Source organism: Argiope bruennichi, chromosome 6 (assembly GCF_947563725.1).
Source record: "Argiope bruennichi chromosome 6, qqArgBrue1.1, whole genome shotgun sequence".
NCBI lineage: Eukaryota > Metazoa > Arthropoda > Arachnida > Araneae > Araneidae > Argiope > Argiope bruennichi.
The window spans coordinates 22,420,319-22,447,855 of record NC_079156.1 but is presented as its reverse complement, the minus strand read 5'-3'; the positions used below and the strand labels follow the sequence as shown (position 1 = coordinate 22,447,855).

At 27.6% G+C, this 27,537-nt stretch overlaps 1 long non-coding RNA gene across 1 annotated transcript in view; it reads left to right on the top strand.

Moving 5' to 3' along the window:
* The first annotated feature begins 4,968 nt into the window (after positions 1–4,968).
* Positions 4,969–27,537, top strand: part of LOC129972533 (uncharacterized) — a 355,512-nt gene continuing 332,943 nt past the window's right edge. Inside the window, exon 1 of the long non-coding RNA XR_008784871.1 lies at positions 4,969–5,054. This is a non-coding gene — a long non-coding RNA (uncharacterized LOC129972533). The remainder of the gene's footprint in view (positions 5,055–27,537) is intronic.

Here is a 27,537-nt window from a genome sequence, read left to right as displayed (position 1 = left end):
GGATGCATTTTCTTTCTGCATGGTAGAAAAAAAAAGCCCAGTATTATATCACTCGGGATATGAAACGATAAAAAAGAATTTTGATTTCCTTTTATATGCAAATCAGAGCTAAATCTTGTTGCTGACTTTCTAATACTTTTGTTTTATAAAAAAATACTTTTTTTTTATCACATCATATTCCTTTTGAAATACGTCTTGATTGTTGAGGGTTATATAACTTAATACCTGACAAGTAAAAAGTTACGATTCAGTTGTCAGCTTCCATTTGCTAATTATACAAATAATAATTCGGTGTTTAATTCTTAATAGCCGTATTATCATTTTGATTGTAGTGAGTGCGTCTTTTCAAGTTATATATATATATATTAATTATATTTTTGAAAATTTATATTTTATAAATATAAATTTGAATGTCTTTCTTTTTCATTTCTTCCAACTTTACCTCCTTTTTTAGTTGTATGATTTTACCTACACATCATATAATTTACAATAGATTTTTTTTTCAACCTCCATTCTATTTTTCATAATTTATTTTTAATGAGAATAATTATGGTTAAACAATATATATCAAATCAGAATAGATAATTAAAGTTTTGAACTCAGAGTGCAATTAGGCATTGAAACCAGAGGAAGTGGTCGCCCCAGAACTTTCTCGCATACTCTCTAATAAACTTGTCACGCCAGAGAACGCTTTGCATAGTACTAGTGTTCAGTAGTTACGAAATATCAATCTTTGGGGGTGAATTTAGCATTTTCAGTGAATCTATCGTGGCGATTGTTTTGGCGATTAATCCCTAACATGCTTTAATAGTATTCTAAAATTGAATTTTGTTTTTTGGAGACGCTTTTCTCAATCGATTGAAATAAAGATCTGACACCAAACTGCAATTGTAGTCAAAAACTTCCATACCTAATTTGATACATTTAAATTGCGCTTTTTAACTATCGTAAGCTGAAAGTAAAGACTGACGGATAGTCAGCCCATAGTTGGTTTCGGCTCAGACTTTGATTGGTTTCTACACTATAAATATTAAATCTGTGTTTGGAATCTTATCTATCTAGCTGTCTTAGTTTTATTGTTGTTTTGTTAATATATATATTCTAACTGCCGGAGAGTCGGATTTCTTAACAGATTGTAAACAAAATTTGATAAAAATCTGCAGATTTGGTATAAAGACCGTATACCAAATTTCAACTATCTTAAACTAGTTTAAAGCGTTTTTGAGTTATGCTTTTTCACACACAGATGAGCAGACTGACATTTAAAAAAAAAGGTATTTTTCGAACCCAGAAAGGTCTGAATTGTAGAGAACGTAAGACGTGTCGAATGTAATGGTTGATGGATCAAAATCTCGAGTTCGAATTTTTTGACAATTACTATACTTTTCCTATATTACATATACGATAAAGTATAAAAAGCTTGACGATTCAACTAGAAAATGACGATTGAGTGTTTTCGGCATATGCAATTACGTTTCTCACACGACTATGCCACCACTAGTGCTGGATTTATCATCTAAATAAGAAGAGGTTAATAATTTTAAATATAAAAATTATAGAGAAATTTAAAATAGTTTACTCAGCGGCCAAATTATCAAATAACTGAGATACAAAGATTATAATAGTTTAAACCGTTAATGAAAAACATACCTGCATGTAACACATTCCATTATCTTACGCTTTGTGCTTCTCGCTACATTAATCACCATGGAAACCAATGTCCGATAACAAAATTTGCAACTGTCAAACGGTTTGAATGAGACGTGATGGTTGGAGTTAGCCATTTCTGGAGCGGTCGAAAACGAATTAACGGTTAAAAGGTACGGATTGAATCTGGAAACAGACAATTTCGTAGGCTATAGTTACTGTGGTTTCAATTCTACAATTCTAGAAATGCACTGCGGAAATTGAAACCGTTGCTGAGTAAATTAACGTCTGCTGTGTAAGTTGTAGGGCTGTAGAAGCCATTGATTCTTGAACATAACTCCTCCCTACATCAGAGCGGCATATGGAATTCCAGAATTCGGTGAAATATTTGCTCTGATTCAACCAACCTTACGACGTAAACATCACGAATTGTATAGTGGCACTTGGCATTAAATGCATGCACTCGATTCTCAGAGGGCGTTAGTTACATTTCAAGATGGATATGGGACACGGAATTGTGTCTCGTTTGGAATGACACAGCAATTTGAAATTCGAACGAAATATCTTGTAGATTAATTTTCGAGTTTTTTCCACGTGATTCTTCAAAGGATTAAATTAGAAATAACAGGTTTAAATTTAAATCTAAATGAAAACAACATTTTTCAAACACATAGACTGGAAGTTTTCATTTGAGTCCAATTTTGATCAATTTTGAATTATAACTTATACTAATTTTGCTTTTTGTAATATTGAAAACCATTTGCTGTTCTAAATAATTATTCACTTTTCATTTATTTCTTCTATAAAATAATTCTAGTACTTATATTAGGAATTTAACTAAGTTTTTGAGGGTTTTTAACAGTATTGAAATTTTGCTTTATTTAAGGGAACTGGAATGATTTTCGAAATGAAAATTGCCAATTCCTTAATTGTAAATAAAAGGGGAGGGGTTGCAAGCAAAATTTAATATCGGATAGAAAATTTAAAAATATAGAATGAATAATTTTTATTATATATAATCGAAAATATTAGTTTCTCAAAGTTTTTGATTTTTAATGACAAATCGAATATGATCTGTGATGTGATAATTTTCATGTATTTAATCATCAATAGGTTCACTCAGAAAATAAAATTCTAAATAAAATCATTCCAAAATTAACAAAATACACGAGGATAAGTTTAATAATTAGGGAATTTATTTTTATTTAAATATGCCAATCATAAGAATTTCAAACGAAGAAAAAGTAATAAATGCAGCGTAACTTGAAAATTTAAACACAATTAATATTTTACATGATAAATATCCTGTAAAGAATACTAATGTTATGCAGAAAAAAGTAAAAATAGGCTTAAAAGATGCATAACGCCTGCAACTACTGTTGTTTAAAATTTCCTGTAATTATATTGATCAGAATGTGCTCTACTCGTACCGAAATTTAAAAAAAAAAAAAAAAGTGTTTCGAGAAAAAGCCAAAAAGAACAAAAACTATAATATTCTGTTACTGGGACTCTGTTAAATTCAAATAATTTATAAATAAAGTTTAATTTATAAAATTTGAAATTCATATAAATTATATATTTCTGTAATTAGTGAAATACCCCTTTTTTACATTAAAATTGAGATATTAATTTTTAAAAGAACTAGTTCCAATAGTAACATTTTTTACAATTTGTTTTTACATTACAAATTTCTGTTATTATCATTTGCAGTTGTCATGGTAACTATATACACATCCTTTAGGTTCGAATCGTTTACGATAGTCCGCGTCGCTAGAGAAATCTAATATAATGTATTGATGAATTTTTTTTAACTCTAATAGTTTATTCTAAACTATTTCAGATTTCTTTTCATTTTTCGCGAGTTTATAAATAAGTTCATCAATGTGTTAATAAAAACTTTTTTTAACCTAATCAATACGACATAGACATTAAGCTGTTTTAGCCAAATTTTCATAATCCATGAATGAATAATTTTACAAACTTAATGTAAAATAACTCAACATGCAAGTACTTTAATATATTTTTACTATAATATCACATGAATTGAGAACATTACTTTTATTTATAACCATACCATTTGCAGAAAAAAAAAGGTAAAATTATTAAAAGAAATTATTTATAAATGCTGTTATTTTTATAATATAAATAAATCCTTAATAAAGAAATCATTTTCATGTTTGAATTTTTTGAAATATAAGTTTCTCAGTAAAATGCTCAAGAGAGTAGTTTTTAGTGAATTATTAATAATCTTTTTTGAATATCCCTCTCTGCTCTTTATTAAATATAAAACTAATAAAATAAAATACAAAAAAAATTACTTCTGTATCAATTACCAAATTTATAGATTTCTTTCCTCTTTACGAAGCAAATTTCTGCAAAAATAAAAAGTGTTTTAATAATTCAAATTTTATTTAACGCCGATAATTATTAGAAAAATTACATATAGAAATATTAAACCAGGATTTTTATCAGTTACATAGCCAATTCAATTTTTATGTGAAAATTATTAATTTTATTTTCTCTATTTGTATTTACAATACAAATTTCTGATATTATCATTTGCATTTGTCATGGTAATTATATGCACATCTTTTTAATAATGTAATACACCTGCAAACGTTTCTGCAATGATAATGCAAATTTACAAGGCAGATTTTTTTCCATTTTATTAGAATTTACTATGAAATGGATATTTTAAATTTCAATTTAACTTTGTTGTTTGAATTTCAAATGCTACATTTATTATCGTCGGATATACTTTCTAATTGTATAGTGATGTGGAAATATCGATAGAAAATGGCGGTTCAAGTGTTATGGGCGATATTTGTCTACAATCAAAATTTTGAAGGTCTTTCCCAATAACCATTCATGCAGATACTAAATGATACATTAATCAGTGAAGTTAAATCGATCGACCCATTTGAGATTGTTGCGTTGAATTATTCGTTTTGATACAGTGAAAAAGGTATTTTTTAGACAAAACAAAATTGTTTCGGATTATTGCAACGATAACAACTCTACCACCAACCACAATCCGCAATTTAGCTTCGCCTTAATAAATACAGTTCATACCAGGATCCTAAAATTAGCATTTTTCGGCGATTGCATTCCTCTAAAAGGTAATATGTAGAAAAATGTGCAGTTATCACTTTTTTGAATACAGCAAATAATCTTGAGTTCACCCAACTGCGAAATGTAAACAGCTCCTCTTTTCATCTTTCCTTCCACCCCTTTTTTGCCGAAATAAACGCGTCCTGACGCATGCGCAAAAGCGTAAAGGATCTCCGAATCCAAAAATAAGCAGTAAATCTTAGCATGAACGTGGCATTGATACATGATCCAAAATATTGTTGTCAAGATTCTACTACCAAGGTTCCGTAGGCCTAATATAGGATTTAAATTTTTTTGTAAGTATTTAAAATAATTGATAAATTTTATTTGTCTTTTTTACTATGAATACAGCTATTCTTGTCTGCAATGCGAATCGGAAATAAAAATCGATTTAAAGAATAAAAGGTTTTAAGATTATTGATAGATATTTATACATCTATTGGCGAACGAATTATTAATAATTTGTTTAAAATCTGTTAATGGTCTGTTGGCAATAGACAAGATGCAAGATAGACTTGAGAAATCGTTTACTGGCGGCAGTCAATGTTAGAGAATTAATTCTTATTTTGTTATCACTACAATTTATTAACAACCAAATGTATATTTTTATCTCCTGAAATAATTAATTGCATATAGTCCTAATTTAATCGTCATTATTATCCCAGTAATATACATATATATCGTTTAATATAATATATTAAACAATATTCGCAGTATTGTATAATATAACTCAATATCTTGGTCCATGCTTTGATATCTGGTTGAAGGATGCGATCCTTCTACAAATAATTCCTTTTAAACAATAAAATCCATGCAAAGAAAATAGTTACTATCTTAGCAGTAACGTTTTTTTTAAATTTCTTATCATTCTAAAGTTTGTAGAAATTAAAAAAAAAAAAAAAAAACGCGCCATTCCCCAATCGCGAAGACTTTGCATGCGTTGCGCGAAATACTTGGATGCTGAGGTCAGGTGAATTGTGCAAACCGGATAAACATCGTTTCGAAGCCTACATTCCCATCATGTCTATTGTTCGCGTTTGTTGAAATCTATGCTTACAGAAGACATTGAAATTGTCTAATCCGTCAATCCGAACTGAAGGCCCTCTGCCCAACAAAGTATTCAGCAGGCAGGCTCGAAATGAGTTGCGTGTGAAATATGATTGGCATCGTAATACTAATCTGCATCCCTTATTGTGATTGTGCCTGAATTATGCATAGTAAACGCATAGATGTTATGGAATCGAGAAGATAGTAATTTCGTGAATTGGATCTTAAACGGTGTTTCTAATTTAGATGCGCATTTCTCAAGGGATCTTAATCTTCTGAGAAAGGTAAAGGGACAAGGATGATAGTTTTGATATAGAGGTTGCTCATATGCTGAGATTATAATAGATTTTGACTCACAAAGGAATTGAAGCTAGCATCTTTTTATACAGGTGTTCGGTAAAATCCTTTTAACCTCTTAAAATTCAAATAGTTGTCTCGTATAGCTAAGGAAGTAACGTGTACCTGTATTAAAATGACTGTCCGGAATTTTTTAAGAATTATGACTTTACACTTAGGGAGAAATAAGGAAATTTCAAAAATAACACAAGAAATAAAGGAGATCAGTCAAAAAACATAATAAAAATATGCGTTATATCACAATAAAAACGGAAAAAATTGTGGATTTATCTGTAAAATTGAGGGAGATATCAGCGATTAAAATTATGAATTTTCCGTGATTTGAAAAAGGATTCGTCCTAAATTGAAAAATGTATTATCTGTTATTATCTTCTTTCTGATTGCTTTTTTCAGAATATTTTTCTTATTTTTGCTTATTTTCTTCGTCACTTCACTTTCACTCCGCCGTTGCTTAATAAGAAAAAGCTGTGTGATAATATCGGAGAATACATTTTTTTTGTATTTTATACGTTATTAGGAATTCATTTTATTGCTATTTAATATTTTTCTTGTGTTTTATTGTTCAATGCAAATTTTATAAATTACAGATGGCATCTATACAAAGTTTCATGCTTTAATGAAATGAGTAGAGTTCTTAAGGTTAAAAAGCTGGGAATATTTCTTTAAAAAGATAAATTGTAAAAATTGAGCTGTATTTAAAAAAAAATAAACCTGAATAAATAAAACCTATTTTTCATTACTATAAAATATTCACAAATGATTGACGCGGTTGGTCGATGGGCTTATTGGTGAAAATTATGTCTGACAAGGAAAACTATTTTTTATTCGTAAAATGTTTATGCTATATATGCACTTTTAACAGCGATTTGAATTCTTCTAAAATCACCCTTTAAAAGTTAGATGATTCTCCCAATTTAATAACGAAATTATTTTTTTCTCCTATGTTTTACGTAATACAGAAAATTATTAAAAAAAAACATTTATAAATACTTATAAATCTCAGAAGATGGTGCTCTTTATTTTAATGCAATAACGAACATATAATTTCTCGTCAAGTAAATGCATAAAATTTTTTTAAAAATAATACTTTAAGAACATGCTATAAAATTTTTATTACTACACTGGATTTTTTTTTTTACTATTGAATATTTTGTTTTCAATTTTCTTAAAGATAATTAGTATATGAATTTTACATTAAGCTAGTAGGTTTGCATTTTTCTTTTTTCATGAATATAAATATATTTTCATGTTTTTAATTTAAAAGGAGATTCACAAATTAAATTCAATCTATATGTAAAATAATAAATTTTAATATTGCATTTATTAATTTTTTGTAAATTAAAATGTTTCTATTAACTGATTAATAATTATTGTATAAAATATGTAAATGGCATTTAATATTTAAACATTTTCGGTTATTAATATATATACTTTTTGAAACTGGGAAGCATACTATGTTAAAAACTATTTAGTTCCATAATTGTTCCTCTAATTAAAAAAGGTATTCATGTACGTTATTTAATTTTACTTTAAATCTATTGTAAGAAATGAAAATTTCTTCTATACAAATGCTAATTTTTTTTTTTCACTTAAAGCCTTTTTTTTAATACTTTTTAATAATTTAACAATGTTTTTAATTACAAAAGAATATAATTCATATTGCTGAATACTTTATATGAATACATATGTTATTAAACTAAAGTAGCTTTTCTCCTTATAATATGATAAAAAGCTAAGTAAAAGCCTAATGATAAATTACTTTTAGAAATTAGTTTCAAGCATTTTAATATAACAATTAGGGTTTTCTTTTAATTTGTTATAGTTCTAAGTTAATATGTTAAATATGAGAATTATTAAAAAATTCTACAATCATTTGAAAACGGATTTTTAATAAAATTCAAAAGGACATTTAAGTTTTGCTCTGAAAATGCTCAATTTTATATTTCTGAATTATAAGGTTTTTCACATTTTTTTCAAATAATGAGCCTCTAATGCAACAGTTTTATATGCTTTCGGTAAAACTTAAGATTAAATATATGCCGTTGCGAAATTTACACCAATCGATCACCATTTTAAATTACTAGTTTTTATTTGAAATTCAATCAGTTTTCATTTTCCTGGAATAAAATTAAGGTTTTCTGCGTTGCCTCATTTGGCGGATTATAGCTTGAAAGGGGAGGAATAATCAAGTTTAGTGAACGTGCTGTAATCTTCATGTCTAACCTGGTACTTATTATTATGCTAGTCTGTAGCTGGAATGTAAAGCGGATTCGCAACTTTATAAAACAGTTTTACACGGACTTTCAAATGTAAGTTTACTTTAAATGTATTTTAACTATTAAGCAAAATTGTTTGTGTTGTTCAACTTGGTAACTGAGAAGTTAAATCTGTTTTGAAACTAAATATTATTGAATACTAATGCACTTTTATTCATTTTTTTTTGTTATAAAAATGTTTTAATAACGTAAGCAATTAAAATTACAAAGATAAATAATATATTGAGTTTATGAAATCTTCATTTATCTTGTGTTTTGGCGCAACAGAAAACATTAATTTTCGATTTCCGGTTGTACCTCCCTGAAATCCTATATACGTTTGAGCAAATATTTACATAAAAAAGGTTGAAAGGAAACGGTTTTTAAAATTTTTATATTCAACGATCATAACTAGTATCATATAAAGTTATTTTAATGCATGAAATTAAAGTTTTGTAATAAATACGTTTGCATTATTTTACTGATAATTGCTATTTGAAAATGTGTAAAGGAAATTCGATAAAATTTATGGAAAAGATTATTTAAGCATTTAAAACTTTATACTTCCACAATCAAATCTTTTTTCAGTTGAAGTTTAACATTCGAAAAATATTTATTTAGGGATTTCAATTTATGGGAACAATTTGATAGAAATATCGAGTTAAGGCAGGACTTCCATATAGTGAAACCATTGTTATGATTAATAATATTTAATACTTTATTTTTGTAATTAAACTATTGTTTTGAAATATATTAAATCAATTTCATTTGATTTTATATAGTTAATGTTTCAGTGTCAAGAATATGCGGTGCACCCTTAATGTCGCATTAGCCAGCGACATTTTTTTTTTTTATAATTTTCAGTTTATTGACAATTGTTTTGACATAACATTCTTTGCTTAGTTTTAGTTAAGTGCAATTTAAGTTTAATTCGAAGTCATGTGAATTTTTTAAACTAGTCAAATGATAGTTCAGTGAAATGTGTAGTCAAAATCAAAATTTTAAAAATAAAAAATAAATAAAACCTTACTTCCCACTAACATTTAATAAAAATTTACCTTTTTATATTCTGAATTCTTCTAGAACTATAGTAATAATGTAATAAAGATTTGAATGTTTTGCAGTTTATTGTAAAATGTCAAGAAAAATCATTGAATATTAATATTTTTTTTTAAATCTTCTATATATAAAAGAATATCAATTATCCGAAACCCAGTAATATATTTCGAACCCAATTATCTAAGCTAAGTATAATCGAAAGGAAAATAATTTTAAGTAAAGAAAATAGCTTTCTGAGTCTTTGAAGAGATTGATGTATTTGACTCGACTGAATAATTGACGCCAAAAGCAACTGAATATACTCATAGATAGTAGTTTATGATTCTACCACTGTGTGCGGTATTGCGCGAATGGCAGAAAGGTTAAATGAAAGTCAGCATGCCGACTTCGTTATTTTTCCCTCTTTCCGATTCATCTAACATGCTTCAGAAATGCTTTGTAGATATTCTAAACGAAATTCGAAGTGGTTCTTCAACAATAATTCTTAGTGTATGACTTTAAGCTCAATAGTATCTTGAAAATATATTTCAAACTTTCCCATTGACATATCAACTATAACTAAAGCAGCAGTTAAAAATCAAATGATCAAAATATTGCGAAAAATTGTTTTTGTACAATGTTAACATCAAAATGTCATGTAAAATTAGCCAAAACATTTTATTGATGATGTATGTTTACAAAAATTAGCTACTTAGTATATTATCAAAATGCTGCAAATATTCGTTGTGTACTTTTTCACAAAATATCACAAGTCGATATTTTGTAATTGCTATATATTGTCATAAGATGTCATTATTCGAGTATATAGTTCTAGGATATTGTAAAAGTTCTATATTTCTGACTCTCCCCACTCGTCTTTCTCTGTGGGCGCAAGCGCGAATGTGTGGTCTTTTTACCTATATTTTTACACAGCATATATATGTTATCTATAAAACTGGCTATTTTGAAAGCGGCATGAAAAAAATGGCTTCACTTTGAAAAGGGTTTTCAAGTAAATAATTTCAACAAATTCAAAATTAATATATTTTTTTAACATTTACAATTTTAAAATTGGTTGTGAACTAGTATTTCAGTTTGAAATTATTTTCTGCAAATTTGAAATTTGTTTACAATTAATATTTTAATTATGACTCTTGATTGCTCAAACAATTATATATATCACGATTATTGGTTATCTTAAACAATTTATCGTAATTTGTGGATATCTGGAATAAATTTAAGACTTTATGATGACCTTCGCCTTTGAAATAATCTTGTAGGGCGTTTCAATTCAATGAACCGTTTCGTTTTAAAAGGAAATGAAAATATTAAGTTTCTATTGCATTAGAAAAAACATTTTAAAAATATTTATTATCTCTTCTTGATTTATTAAATATTTCTATATTTCTATTCTTGATTTAACTGAAATAATCTAATCCAAACTAATATATAGTATGCAATTTTTTTTTCTTCTAATGAACGAATTGAAGGTCAAATTATAAATCATGACATCTTCAGCTCCATTTTTTTTTTTTTTTTTTTGAAAAATGCGCTGAGAAACACGAGGCAATCGGAATGTATTCTGAACTTGATGTGTTTTTCAAATTTTACCAGCTGGAGTGGCTTACACCAAATTTTCTAGCATACTCTAATAAAGATGTTATCTTAGTGAATACCTTTTGTATCATTGGCATATGTTACTTTGGCGAGAATTTAGTTTTTTTTTTGTCAGAATCTATTCGTGTGATACTTGGAGGGTTTTTTGGTGATTAATCCTTGCGATTAATGGCATTCTAAAATCAAATTTTGGTTCCAGACACTTTCTTCCAACCGATTGAAACAAAAATTTGACACAGAACACTTAGTCACAAAATGACCTACCAAACTTGATATATTTAAATCACTGCGCTTTTGATTTGTAGCTTTCGCATGCTTCTGTGAAAGTACAGATTAATAGACAATCACTCCTCTTCGTGAATTATGCTCAAAATTTGGGACATGTCTATACTAAAATGTCAAATCTATGTACAGAATTTTATTTGACTAGCTCTCTTAACTTTGCAGTTATCTTGCTAACTTACATTCGAACAGACGAATAGACTTGCTCAGAATAGATTTTGCTCAAAATTTGTTAGAAATCTTCGAAATTGATACAAGGACCGTATACCAAATTTCATCTTTCTTATTCAAAAAATTTTAGTGTTATCTTTGTTAGAGATAGACAGACGGACACTTTGAAAAAATGTTCTATTTAAACCCAGGGTGGTTTGAATTGTAGAGGTTCGCCAAATTCGCGTTTTTCATTTTTTTTTAAAGATAAGTTTTCTATATTTCGCGTACGAAAATGCAAAAAATATAATCTGAAATAAAATGCTTCCTTTTACAATGTAATAAAAATATCCATAAAATTCAATGGCTTTTATGATGGATATCCGTTGGATCCATAAAATGATCCGATACTTTACAAGATATTCATCCTTGCATTAATGTTACTATGATTTAAATAGAATATGAAAGTGGACAAAAATTACTATTTTTAGTACCCTTTGATTTTTACATTTATTGAAGTGCTCCGTTGGATGTATAAAGATCTTCGAAGCAACCCATATTCTTTGTAATGTGTATGGAGAAGAAGCAATGCTTCAAAATACAAAACGCCATTTAAAGAAAATCAAAGTAAAGGTCATCAAACTTTTTCTGCTCAGGACAAGAGGAATTTAATAACATTTATTTAAAAAAAAAAAAAAAAAAAAAAAAAAAACTTCAAATTTATTATCTTATTAATTTTGACCAAAATCAATAAAAAAACTTAATTTGAACAAAATATTAACCAACTTTAAAATGCATGCGAAAAGTATGCTATTAAACTAACATTAGTTCATGATTAAGAAAATCTCAGGAGAAACTTCTAAAACTGTGTAAAATAAATAAGATGAAAAAATGGAATGAATAATTTTTCCTCAGGAGCTACAAATCAGCTACAAAGAGATTTTCATTCAAGATATTTTTATCAAGAACTATATACAGTTTTATTTAATAAACACTGGTTACTCAATTGTTTTAATTCCAATAAAATTGAAGATAGATAATATTGTTGAATCATAATTATGACAATACACTCATGATTTGATCTTCTGATTTTATAAGTTAATTTTATGAATTGGAGATTTTACTTCCAGGAGACCAATGAGATTTAATTTAATTCTTGAATGCATTCAGAGAGCTAACGTACATGAAAAACGCAGGGTGTCCTCTTTGAAAAACAGCTTTTCTGCTATTTTTTTACTTCTTAATCAGGTAAAAAAACAGAAAAACAGCAATCGTCAAAAACTTCGGCCTCATGATTACGATTAATATCAACGTTTTAAAACTCCTCAAGTTTGAAAAACACTTTTTGAAATTTTCTTTGAATATGGTAATTCATACTGCTTAGGAAAGAGAAGAAAAACTTTTGAGAAATTTGGTACGCGCTGTTTATATCAAATTTGTAGATTTCTATAAAATATTGAAAGAAATTTATTCAAAAGAAGTTTTTCTATCTGTAAGGTAAGTACAGAAGGAAGAAACTACAAAAGCAAGAAAGTAAATAAAATTTAGAACACAGATTTAATATCTAAAATGTAGACACTAATCAAATTTTAAAATAAATTAATTAAGGAATATTGTTTTGGTTGAGGCGGTTTGAGGCTCGAAATCGCGTAGGCATTGAATAAAGCATAAATGGCAATTTTCATCTTTTAATCACATATATTTTTTAACCTGCTTTTACCAGTATTGCATTATTATGTATGCTTCTTTGAATCAGACGCGTTTTTAAAAGGTTGATCGGCTTTTACCATATTGCTTTATTATTAGGTATGCTTCTTTGACAGCAAATGCAATTTTAAAAAGGTTGATTTAGAACTTTGACTTTAAAGCTGTTATTTCCTCTCAACATCGGTACAGATCCCAAACTTTATTTACCAGAGAGAGGGGAGGATAGAGAAATCTTGTGATTGTTTCAAACTGGTTAATGACTTAAAAAATAATAATGTTCTCACATGATAACTTGGAATTTGCGACCATAGATTTCATTTTAATTTTTCTCCAATTTTTTAATTTCTTTCTCTTTTTTATAATTTAATTGTGCAAGAGCCATTCCTTGACCCTACTGAGACAGGCTAGAAATTAAAACTATATTTGTTTAAAAGCCAATAGTTCCAAATTTTTGAAACAGATATAAAAACGGCTTAGTATTAAAAGTCGAGGAAGCGTCAATAATAACGTAAAAGTGCAGATATGATTAAATTGAAGAATTAAATACAATGGACTTTAAAAATTAAAAAAAATGATCATGAGGGACTTTGCCAATCGGTATCAACAGATAAGCAGGAATTGTTTGAAGTATTGCAACTTTTGAGGATTTAAGAACAGATATTTAGAGAGAAAATAAATATTAAAATAACAGTCACGATGTGCTGATACAGGCGCTTATTCTTCCATTAGCAAATGCCGATTCGTTTGTCAGGTTGGCTGCTGTGCTAGAACAGTATAATTTTTTCAATTTTTCAAGGAGTCAATTTTTTGTTAACCTTTAACTACATCAAGTTTTTTTATTTCGCGATTCCACTGGATTTGCTAATTTGAATAAAAGGCATTCTTGATACATTGTCTAAGGTCTCATGGAGGGGTGTGCATTTTGCAAAATTATGCCGACTTGATGGCCTTGTCTTGTTTTTCATTTCCACTTATATTCACATGAGGTAGGACCCAACAAAATAAAACGGTGAAGTTTGTAATAAAAGTTTAAATCCAGCTTGTGTTTATGATGGTTAAAATGATTTATAAGACTTAAATAAGGGAAATATGATATGCGCTTAAATTACTAAAATTAAGACATATTCTTTACATTATGAAGCAGGAGACGCTTTTTTTTGCGTTTTTGAACATAAACTCTGGATACTTGCAGCATTCCTGGTGTATCTGAAGGTCCACGATTTTTATACAGGCAGAAGAGGAAAAACACTTAAGGGAATGTGGAAAAAATTTTCCGAGAGACCACTTCCACTCATTTAAAACTGCGATAATCTGGTATTGTCATCTCGGATCGATTTTGAAACCCAAAAATCATGGTTTTGGGTTTCTAAAGATTTAATGCTTAAATATTGTCATGCCGTGTATGTCTTATTAAATCCTCTTTATTGTGCGGATCAAATTCTTGGGAAGCCTGATTAAAAGCTCAGGTATTTTCCTTGTCAACTGACAGAAGTTTGAAATAACCAGGTTCGTCCCAAGTTGCCTCTCATGTTGCTTTAAAATGAAGTATTATTGTTTATTTATAGAATTGAACATAGTTTCCCAAAATTAAGCTCAATCCATTGTTTTTTAACAAATTATCAAATTTGATTCATTTCATGATTGTAAATATAGAATTTTGTAATCCATGTTTTCATATTTGTATTTACACTCTGACCTCCTTGAGTTTTGAAATTTTGTGCACAACTATTTTGTACAATTCGATATAACATTTTTTTTTTAATTTTCATATGTTAAAAATTGTTCAATTTAATTACATTTTGATTCCAAATGCGTGGCGCCACCTAGTAGACAATTTAAGAAAATTATTTTAAAATTATATATTCATATTAATGAATTTCAGAAATAAAGTTTTTTAAAAATTAAAATTTTTTGCATGCTATTAAGTGTTTTATTTAAAAAAATAATTTTAATATTAATTTTTTATTTAAAAATTGAAAATTTTTGATAGTTTTCAGTAACCTAAAAACCCAATAAGTAATAAATGCATTATAAAGGAATATATTAAAAGCTTCTGAAAACATTTTTAAATTAGAATATGTGTCCATATGAATTATTGGAGTTATTGGAGTTTAAGGAAAATAAAAAATAGAAACAAAGGAATTGAAATTTTTTGGTTGAATAATTAAGAGCATGAAAATGGTTGACTAATCAAGAATTCTTGGGGTAGACAGAATCATCTAGAGTATTGGAAGGGTAATCACGAGCCATTAGAAACTAAGGAACCAATAGTGACCTGGGCATGGAGAATGGATATTTGAGTCATTTTTCTTCCATTCCCCAACGAATTCAAGAAATAAAAATAAACTTAATAGTTTTGGAGGAATAATTCTAAAGAATAGAATTCTCTTCACCTGCTGATTAGGATTCAAACTAAATATCAGGAGTTTATTCCCTTTACTTTCATGCAATAGACGAAATAGAATTTTTTTTTCAAGCAACTTATTTAATACAGTCTTTATAATAGATGCAAAGTTCAGAATAACAGACTTGAGAATGAGGGGCGTACTATTTTCAAATTTTGAATTTTCCATTTATTTAAAGTTTCGAATTGAACTTTTAATAAGTCACCAAATCTGTAACTAATGCTCAGTTTCACTTGTTAATATCTTAATCAGTATCTTCAAATGCTTATGACCCATTTTACAAATAAAATGGCCTATAAAGAGAGTAGAATAAAAAATTTCGTATAATTAATATCCAGGATATAAAAAAAAATGAAATTTTGGTCAAAATTGAGCAGATATTTTCAACAGTTAAACCGGTGGGAGTGGTCTCCCTAAATCTTTCTCGCATACTGTCGAATAAAGGTATTATTCCAGAGAACGACTTGCACGTCATTGGCGTAGAATTGTTAATAATAGCAACCTTTGGCGTGAATTTACCATTTTTACGGAATCTATCGGATGACCCATGCAAGTTTTTAAGGCGATTAATTCTTTATAAGCAGTTAAAATCGAAATTGGATTTTAACTTCATTTTCCCCATCCGATTGAGAAAAAAAATGATGCAAAACTACACTTGTTACAAAATTGTATATCAAATTTGTTACATTTTAATCTTCTTATTTTTGAGTAATTGTATTTGCATGTTTCTGAAAGTACAAGCAGACAGACGATTTAGATTTTGTTGGATTTGGCTCACAATTTGAGAGGTGTCTACATTATTGGTCGTAAATAATACCGAATTTTATTTACTTAGCGCTCTCCATTTAAAGCTTGTTTCAGTTTTTTTGTCACAGATAGACATATTTTCCAAAAATGTGTTTTCCGACCTCGAGGTAGTCTAAAATGTAAAATTCATCAATTTCAAGTTTTTTTTTATTTGAAAATTTCAATACTTGCTCTATATTTCGTATACGAGTAAGGAAAAAAATATATATTATAGAAGTTTTCCGCTTTTGTCTTGGCCTAATACTTAATTTCAAAACATTTATAAATGGACTTGTAGTTCCGGCTAAAGTTATTTAAAATAGTGAACGAGTAATATTTTTGAATCAATAAACGAATTTTTCAAACAGTTAAAAAAATCTAACTTTTTATATGTCCCCGCCCCTTTTTAACAATCCTATTTAATGAATAGACCTGATACGGCGATCTTTGGGGGGGAAAAAACTATTCTGCGACTAAAATTTACCAATTTATGAAAACAAACTCCCCATTTTAAGAGCTTTTTAATGTTAAATTCAAGCATCAAGGGAGATTTTAAGGCATCGATGAAAAACTGAAATCATGAACAGTGTTATGTTTATATATTGTTTAGAAAACGTAAATTGTATATGGTCCCCATTTAGGGTAGACATCTATAATTTGGTCAGTATTAATCATAAAACAATGAGATCTTCTTATTGTTTATTTTAGAATATCTAAAAGTTTTTAAATGAGTGAAGGCCCAAGGGTGAACAAAACGTTGAAGAAGAACAATCCCATTTATTTAATTTTATTTTGTACATTTTTATGTAACTTCTTTTCGTGCACGTAAAGAAGAAATTTTGCAGATTTGTGTTATTCATTGATAATGCATTATTTTAATATTTATATAACTTCATTATCAGGTCTATTTTTTAAATTTTTTATTCCATACGGATGAATCCATCTGGCAGTGAATTTCAGTAAAACAATTTGAGCTCAAAGTTCAGTATTATTTATAATAATGTATCAAAGACTAGACCCTAGAAAATAAGTTAAAATGATTAAACATGTTTGTACATTAATAGATATTAAATTTAGAAATCCCAGTTAATAAGATCATAATATTAATGTAAGCACGCTTTGAAATAAATGTTAAAATTATTAATTGAGGAACAAAATTCATATTTATTTAGTTTTGAAAAATGAATTTTTTTCGTAATTCTCATCTTTATTTTTGCATGATGGTATATGTAGCAGTACTTAATTAGACAAAGTTATTTCTAATTTGAAAAGTGTAACGCATCTAAACATGGAAATTTCAAACCCATATAAATATCAAAAACAAAGTGTGCATGGCAGTATAAAATTATTGCTTCATCGTAAGTGCATCTACACCCAAACAGTAGTGTTTTAGAGCTCAAGATAATAAAGAGAGCTTTCAAGTCAAAGATAAAAGGATGCGTATTTCGAGAAGCTTGGGGTTTTTTTTTTTCATTAAAAAATTGCCTGTCGGCGATAAGTAAAGTATTTTATCATTGTGTCACTAAAAAAGTTTTATTTTTTTTCTCCGGAATATTTTTAATAGATGTAGTTTTATCTTTGCTTCTAAAAATATCATAAATAGATGACTTGTAAAAGTGGTTTGAGATCTGTTTGTTACTAGTTATTATTGTAGGTTTACCCTGATCAAAATTAGAGTAAGAAACTCTTTGATAAGATAATTATCAGCTATTTTAAATATTTTTTTCTTTTTTTTCAATTTAATTTTATTCTTTACAATCCAATTGTACTTACCGTTAGAAATATTGTTTAAATAGCATTTATAACTTCAACTATATTACACACACACACACACACACACACACACACACACACACACACACACACACACACACACACACACATTGAGTTTTATATAAGTATAGATTAGAGATATTCTTTATTATCGATGCCAGTCAGATGAGATTTTTCTATAGAAATTCTTTCCCCTAGTAAACCTTTTCTTAAAATGCAATTCTCTCGTAAGTAATGTTTGATTTTTACTAAAGAAAAGAAAATACAGAAAAACTTTTTTTTAATTAGATGTAGTTTTTGCCATTTTTTTAAAGATTGAATCATCAATTAAGTTTAGAAAAAAGAGCACTTGGCCATTTATTTACTTTCCTTGGGCATTATAGAATCTTATTTTTTAATCTTTAAAAAAAGTACTGTATCTTCAAGACTTGTGAAAAAAAATCTTGAAGCCTTACACGTGCAATAGCTTTTATACAATTTCCAACCCGCAGCTAAAAGAACAAAAATAATAATATAAAACTTACTAAGTGTTTCAACGCTTAGGACGAGGATATACTATTTCTTTTTTAAAATGTGATAGCTGATGTGAAGTGAAAAAACTAATTAACAGTGTTTCTAAGTCACTACGGATGAGTGTACTTTGTTCGATGCAAGGAAACGTATCAACTTTCTCCCAAGTAACTTCAGGCAAGTAAGAAATATAAAAGTTTTTTTACTGCCTAGATTGAATGTGTGATCATAATTCTTAAACTTAATTGAAAGTTCAGATAAATGAAGAGGATAGTTTTATTTTTAATATACATAAAACATTTTTAAAAAAATTGTTCTTATTTTACAAAAGTTAGCATAATTTTGATGTAATTAATTGCTTATTTAATTTCGACAAAAGTTGATTTTCATTAATTTGTTTTTAGAGTGTAAAACAATTAATTCGTTAACTTATCTTTTTTCATATCGAGATACTTAAAAATTTCTAAATTGCAGGGAAAAAAAAATTAAGGTTAAATTGATATTCCTCTCTATGTATGGCATAGATTTCAATATTATTTTTAACCTTATCAGATCGCAGCCTTATTAGAGAAACATAAACACAAATGTTACTTGAAAAAAAATATCCATAATAAAATGCATCTTATCGGAATTGAAAGTAAAGTATATGCAAACCTTTTCAGGCTGTGATATTGAGAGAAAATATCATGAAAAAGAATAATTTTGATATGAATTTAATTAATTACAATAACGAATAGAATTTCACAGGTAAAAAATCGTCTGAATCTTCTAATTAAAATTTAATTAATTCACTTTAAGAAACTTCATTTCTATGATTTAATACTTGATTAAAAGGTGATATTGATTGCTTTGTCTGTTATGTTCTTAACATGCATAATACATAACCGAAAAATTGAACAAAAAAGTTTAATATTTATAAAATTCTTCTGAATAATTTTTTTCCGAAAAAATTAATCCTTTATTTGTAATTTTTAAAAGGAGTTTGTATTGTTTTTCTTTGAATTTTCACAAACCAATTTTTATAGAATTTAGCTGAAGTAAATTTTGCTTATTATTATTAAGATGAATTAAATTTAATGATGTTTCAACCAAGCAAGTTTCTTTCAATTATATTCAATGCAAGGATCATTAAATTTAATTACATTAGTTTATTTAAGATCTATACGACAGGTCATAGAATAGCTTTGATAGTAATTCTTAGTTAAAACCGATTGAGGACTTATGTAGTAAGAATTTTAAAAGAAGAAATAAGCTAATTACTTTTGCTTAGTTTATTTAACCATTAAAATAACCACTAAATAAAATACCAGAATAATCAAATCTGTAAAATGTTTCTTGCAAATAATTAAATTTAATTAAATATTCAATAAAAAGGGAAAATGAAGTTCTGAATAAAATATGCTTTTAATTTACGATGAAATTATTTTTCTGGGATATTCATATTTCATGTGCCTTTAATACCACTATATTTTTGGAGATGTTAGAAAATTGCATACTTTTTTGAAAAAATATATTTCAGACAGTTTAATTGCGTATAAATCTTCAGCATGAGATTCACAATGAAGTTATTTTGTTATTTGATTTCCTTTTGAAAAAAGCTGAGTTATTATCATGTGAGAACATGTTGTTTTGGTTAGGGAGTTTTGATTCTCGAAATCGCGTAGGCAATGAATATTGAAGGTTGAAATCGCGTAGGCAATGAATAAAGCATAAATGGCCACTTTCATCCTCATCGTTTAATCGCATATATTTTTTTACTTGCTTTTACCAGTAATTATTATGTATGCTTCTTTGACAGCAGGTGCATTTTTAAAAGGTTGACGTAGAACTGTGACATCATAGCTGTTATTTCGTCTCAAAATCGGTCGAGCTCCAAAACTTTGTTTGCCAGCTAGAAAAATTGAAAATGAAAATTTAAAAAATTATCATTATAGAGAGGGATAGAGACCGATTGAGAAGTCTAGTGATTGTTTCAAACCGGTTTAAATTGGTTTAAACCTTACTTACTTACTTTTGTATACTTTTGACTCAAATGATAACTTGAAATTTGCGATCGTAGATTTCATTTTATTGGATAATTTTTTAAAAAGAACATTTAAGTTATTTCTTAAAAGTTCAAATGTATTTTCTAGTACTTGGAGTATTTTATAATAAAGACTTATTAAATGAAATCGTTTAAATATTTTACTGGAGAAATTAAACATTGAAGAATCACTGATTGTATTTAATAATTATTAAGTATTAAATTACATCTGAACATTTTTTACACCTTGTCGTTCAAATATACAGAGAATCTACTCTAATCTTGAATAAATAGTTACAGATTATTTCGACTGTTTCAGATAAGCATATACTTCCTATTTGAAAAAATGATAAAATATATGTAACAAATTTAATTTGCACTGAGCCAATAAATATATTTTCGAAAAATTAGAGTATATAAATTATTATTGAAGAAAGTCCTCTTAGTCATTCTTTTGACTCAATTACATTTAAAACAAAATTTTTTTTAAAAAAAATATTCTCTACTCTGCGACGAAAGCTAATGGTATGATGTAATCTTTGAATATCACTATTTTAGAACATTTTAATGCTTTCTCGTGAAAAGTTCGACTATCAACAGTTGGCGCTTCCTCTAGGCAGTTATTGATTTGACTCTAAAATAATAGTATTCAAATTTTCATAACTATGCCACTTTTGGTCTCCCTAGAGTCTAACATTTTTTCTCCTGGTAAATAAATCCAACAATATTTTATTAAATCAATTTTAAGAAGGATGGCTTAAGATATGAGGCAAAATATCTTTTCAACATTATATTTCATGTTTGAATTTACATATTTTTACATCCTTAAGATAATTTTAAAAAAAATTAAGATTGTGTCTATGTTAAACGGTTTAGAAATTGATTATATTGATTCGCATTTAGTAATGGACGACGCAATTTTCTGGGAGCATTGCCAAATAAAGTTATAAAATTTATAAATTATATAAATTACAATATATTAGGATAAAATGAGCATTTCGTTAATTGTAATTTGTAAATTTTTTTGCTGTTTCCTTGCACTTACTTTTTTATTATATTATTTACGCTCGCAAAGATCGGTTTAAATAAATGTTTGTACAAACATGGATATGGTACATATAATCATGATTTACGATTCACAATAAGTAAAAGTATATGCATTTTTATAAAAAATAGTCTATGTAAATCAATAACATGTTCATTAAAGCGTGTTGAAATATAAAAGTAAATTGACTAGTTAAATCCTCTGTGCCTAGGGCCGAAAAATATCTGAATTCACATTTGAATTTGGTCACGATTAGAGTTTATTTCAAGTATATAGCATTTAACTTGGGGTATAACATATCGAAAGCCACTTCAAAGAAAGTTATTTTCTAATTTCCAGGAGCAATTCCTACTAGCTTTTTGATTTTCAAACTTTTGAAGAAAAATACCAATGTGTGAAGTTTCTATCTGAATAAGAAAAACACTTTCTAACAACATTAGTCCCCATCCAGGAAATCCGGCGAAGTTTGAGAATAAGAGATTAAAAAAAATCGCCTTACACGGTTAAAATCTCCCATCTGAACCGAGTTTGTCCGCTGGCCAGACAGTGAAATGACCGTGGGTCCCGGAGGCGGCAATATATCAACAAAAGAACCGTTGAAATTCAAGTCCATTTTCGCTGTTCTTTGTCAAGCCAGAACTACTTAGGTTACGGATTTTATTACTTGGCTTCTGACATACTAAGGAAGGAAATAACACGTCTGCGGCTTCTTGTTGCTTTATTTCAGCGTGGGTGCGACGTTCTTCCTGGATCAGTGGTCACTTCCGGGAATTGAAACTTATTCTTTACTGCAAAAAAATATATATAGTGGAAAACTTTTTTTTCAACAGTTGTTTTAAGGCTGCCTTATTGCATTATAATAGTTGTTTCTAGATGTTCCGAAAGAAAGATGTATCGAATGAAGCACCAAAGAATTGCCATAGTTATAGTTTCAAAAGGACATTGACCCTTTTTGTTTCAAAAGTATTTTTTAAATGAAATATGTGGCAAACTACTTTAATATTGTAATTATGAAAGTAATTTTTAGATAAATGGCAAAAAAAGAAATGTATAAAATTGGAAATGAATTCCTTTTGCTTTTTACTACTTATTTTTCATAAAAATAGAAATGAACGTATTTGACTGTTTTACTTTTTGCTTTTCGTTTGTAAATGGAAGTCCATTTTACTTTCTTGTAAATAAAGTATAGAGAATCATTGTAATCGTCAAAAAATTCGAAACTGAAAAATGGACGAATTTCTACGTTTTATACTTCCCTGATTTCAAAAAAACATTTTTTCGGAAGATGTCTGTCAATTTGTGTGTCTGTGACAAAGATGGCTCTAAAATAGATGAATGATAGCTTTGAAATAGATGAAGGATTCTAAGTAAAAGTATATTTCAGAATTTATAAAAAATCGAATTCATTTGTTACTGGGTGATAGAACTAATTTAACTTTTAAGTTTAACTTTTTTGCATACAGATATATGGGCAGAAGGGGTATATGGAAGCACAAGCAAAATAATTAAATGTTGGAAAAAAAAAACTGAACCATTGTCGAAAAATAGAAACGTGCAAAATTTCTGCTATTCTATAGATACTTATTATTTACTATAACCAGAGGGAGTGATTTCCACAAAATAATTTCTCGTCTATACACTAATAAATTTGTCATGCCAGAAAACATCTTACTGGGCGTGCAATAGTTAGGAAGTATTAACATTTGGCGTGAATTTCGTGTTCTTACTAAATCTACTGTGTCATTCTTGGCGAGTTTTTTGGCGATTAATCCAGACACGCGGTTAATAATAACCGAAAAACTTCTGCTTTAAACACGTTAAGGCGACACAATACCTCAAATTTTTCTTTTCAATTTTAATGTTAAAAAATATTTTTTTCTTTTATTTTATGCAAAATAGTATTCTCTAACTCTTCTAATTTTTTAAAAAATTTAAAAATTTAATTTTTTTGTAAATTTTGAGCTTTTTTAAAACCCTAAGGCATTTTTAAATATGAAGATTTTTCACCAATTTTTTTTCAGGTTCCTATTAGTATGCTACATAGAACTTAGTATGGATTTCCTCCTGCTAGCATTATTTAATATTTCATATTTTTTTTTATTGTAAAAAGACAAACTGAAAAATGTAGACAATCTGACTTTGGACCTTTTTTAAAAAATTACTATACACCTTAAAGCTAATTCCGTACAAAGTTTTATAAAACATATATTTTCGAACATCCAAAAAAAATCACACTTCTATCTCCCTTCAAGAAAGCCTTAGAAAATGCAACATATAAGCAAAATCGTAACATGGAGCAAAATGCAGTTAAAGTTTTGATTCATATAAATCATAATATAAAATCTATCCAATTTTCCTGTAACGTTTAAGAAATGTGATTCAAGTTATTCTAAATTGCTTAAAGTTAAAAAATCGAAAAATTTATTGAAACAAAATATTATATTTGTGTATTGAAGATATAAAAAAAATAACGAAAGATCAAAGCTTTACAAATCTTTATCATACACCTTTAAAATAATTAATATGCATATCAAAATTGATTGAATGTGTATTTCTGCCATTTTGCTTGCTAATTCTGGCATTCCGCTTGCTCGATGTAATAACTTTTGAGTATTTACTCCAAATGACACTGTGGAGAGTCTCGCTGGAGTTTTGTCATGCAGAGAATACTTCACTCGAATAGCTCATTTGATGCAAGCCTTTGGTAAATTGGCAATATTTTGGTCGAATGAGTTTCTTTTATAGGTGTTTGAAAAATGGGAGTGGCGTATTATTCTCAACACACAAGTTTAATATTCCTAATTTGTGCATTGCACACCAAATACACGAGTTGCTCCACGAAACGATTTTTTAAAATAAGTTTTATTTATTTAATCAACAATGAAGAAAATTCGAATTTCTGTAATAACATTTTAAAACGTTCAGGTACGAAATTAATTTTTACACCATTTAAAAGAATACAAATTCATCTCTTCAATAATGCATTTGGTTCTTCAGTAATTCTTTTGTTCTTCCACTTTATTAAAAAACAATAATTCTAAGTATGATTTACAATAGTAATTATCATTCCAAATTTAAATCTATATATATTTCACTTTTTCATAATTTTTTTTATTCCTTTATTTAATTTAAAATCATTATATCTCAAGTTTTTTCCTTCATTCCTAAAAAAATGAGTTGTAGTAAATGATTTTTTTTTCTCTTTTTAGTATTAGGGTTTTTTTTTTTTTTTGTACGATCTTAAGCATATGGTAATTTTTATCTTAGGATTATATTTACCGTTTTATACTCATAAGGAATAGGGAAATACAAATTTATAAATAAATTTTTATAACCTCTGTTTTAGTATTTTTCACTAAACATTTCATAAAATAATGGCAGTTCATATTTTAAAGAATTTGAAGCTATACATTTTCATTATTTGTAAAAGTTTTATAATTATATTAAATATATAATTTCTATTCATTTAATGTAGTATTGAAATAACTAGAATAATGCGCGACTTGAATAGTTAAAACTCTATATTTAATAATAAATTTTTACGTCAATAATTTAACATTTTTAGTTATTATATAGCCAATGCCTGCAATTATGATTTTTTCTAATGAATTATAATCATATGTTAATTTATATTTTATAATTTAATTGGGCATGAAATTTATATATTTTATGTAGATTTAAATGCCATGACTGATTTTCTTTAAATTTTTCTTTATGCATTTATGCATTTAATTAGAAGTTCATTTGTTTAAATCGTTTAAACTAATCTTTTAAATGAATTAAAGCAGTCTCAAAATATAGATAAAATTTTTGATTAACAATTTATTTTATTGATGCCATCTTAAATCAATACATAATTCTACTTTTTATAATATCTGTATTAAATGCTTTTACTACTAAGGAAATTTACTCTGTATCGCCTGGTTAAATATTATATATACATATTTAATCTGGTTATATATTTTACCTTTTTAATGAAATTCGAAATTCCTTATTTAAAGAAATTCTTATTTATGTAGTACTAGTCACTTCAGGCATTAGTTGGTTTGTTGGGGATACGGGTTATTTTTAATTGAAATTTTATACACTTAGTTTAATAATAAATCTTGTGGTGAAATGAAAGTCATTATGATCCGCTCAATGGAAGCAAGATGACGTATTTTTTGGGAACAAATTTTTTAATGATCATATTTTACGCAAAACAAGCACAAACGCAAAAGACAAGACATTAACGCGCGCACACCTTAACAGAACAGCATCTCATCTCAATTTTATTTACAATCGCAATGCATTATGGGATGCGTACCTAATCAGGCATCGCCATCTATTATCAAAAGAGAAGATAGAGCGATGCAACTGCTACATTCTTTAACATCATCATGATTTCATTTTCAATTAACGAGAGCGTCATTGCTTATTTTTTATACACGGATGGACGGCTCTCTATATGTTTCGTTCTTAAATATTCAAAAATAAGCATTTTATAAATTATCCTTTATATGTAGTTCTACTCGTCCCAGGCCCCAGCTGGTTTGTTTGCCAGGGTAACTGCTAATGTTTGATTTTTGTCAAATCGTTTAGATGTCCACGATTCCGCCAAATTGTCTGCCGATATGGTTTTCTTTATATTACTTGAGTTTTCTTTAGTATGTACACGAACCGTTCTAAAGTAGACTAGTCGCATAACATCATGGAGGTATTAAAGTAAATGTGATGTTTTTCTATCTTATAAATACCGTGTATTGCGATGTCATTTTTTATCCCTCTTATAAACCACACAGATATTAAACAGAATCCTTCTTCTTTAACTTTCAACAACAGAAAAAAAAAAGTACTAAGCAGACAGTTGGTTGAATAGTGGAAACGGTTTGAACTTCAAAACAAAAATGTAATATATTGTTGGAATTTAAGTAAAATAATATTTTTAAAAAATTATAAAATTCAAAACAAAGTCGCAATTTATTAAAAAGACGAATTTCTTTTAAAATTTGGAAGCGTTGCAAAATTTATTTTTGTGTGCAATATTTTCAGAAGTTATTACGAAAAAAATAACGTTTAATTATTTTAATTAAAATTTCAAAAAAAAATCCACATTCCTACTCTCCAAAGTATAAATGCGATAAATTTGGAACCTGTGCGTCAAACGGTTTGGCCTGTAGAGCGCCCTGACATGCACACAAAAGCATTCATATCTCTCATTAAAATAGATTGATAGAATGAACAGAAACGAAAAATATTGATTATCTATATTTATTTCTCTAATATTTTAAAACATATACGAATCTATTTGAATAAAATGTTTCAATTTTTACAAATAGTATATAATTGAATTTGTAAAATATTTATAAAGTGAAAGGTTATTATATTTTGTTATGGTTGAAGATTAAATTTAATTATTTTTGCAATGCAAGATAGCATTCCAAGTACAACTAGAAACATTGTGCGCATTTCATGTAATACATATTTTCATAAATAATCATCAAAGCGTCTAATTTAATATTCGCTAATTGATTAAATAAAAGCACTTGAAAGCTTAACAATCCATCCATGTTCCGTTCTATCAAAAGAATATTTAAATGAATTAAGCTGTGAATTTTCTTAAATTAATTGGTAGTGTATTTCTCAAATGCTTATTATAAGAAGCAATTCAAATACCAGCTGAATTAATGAAATGTCTATACATTCATAAAATTCCGCAGGGAACTAATTAAAATGAATGAATTCGCAATATTTAATTAATGAATGAAAATACTGAATTCGAAATACCTTTGACATTCAAAATGA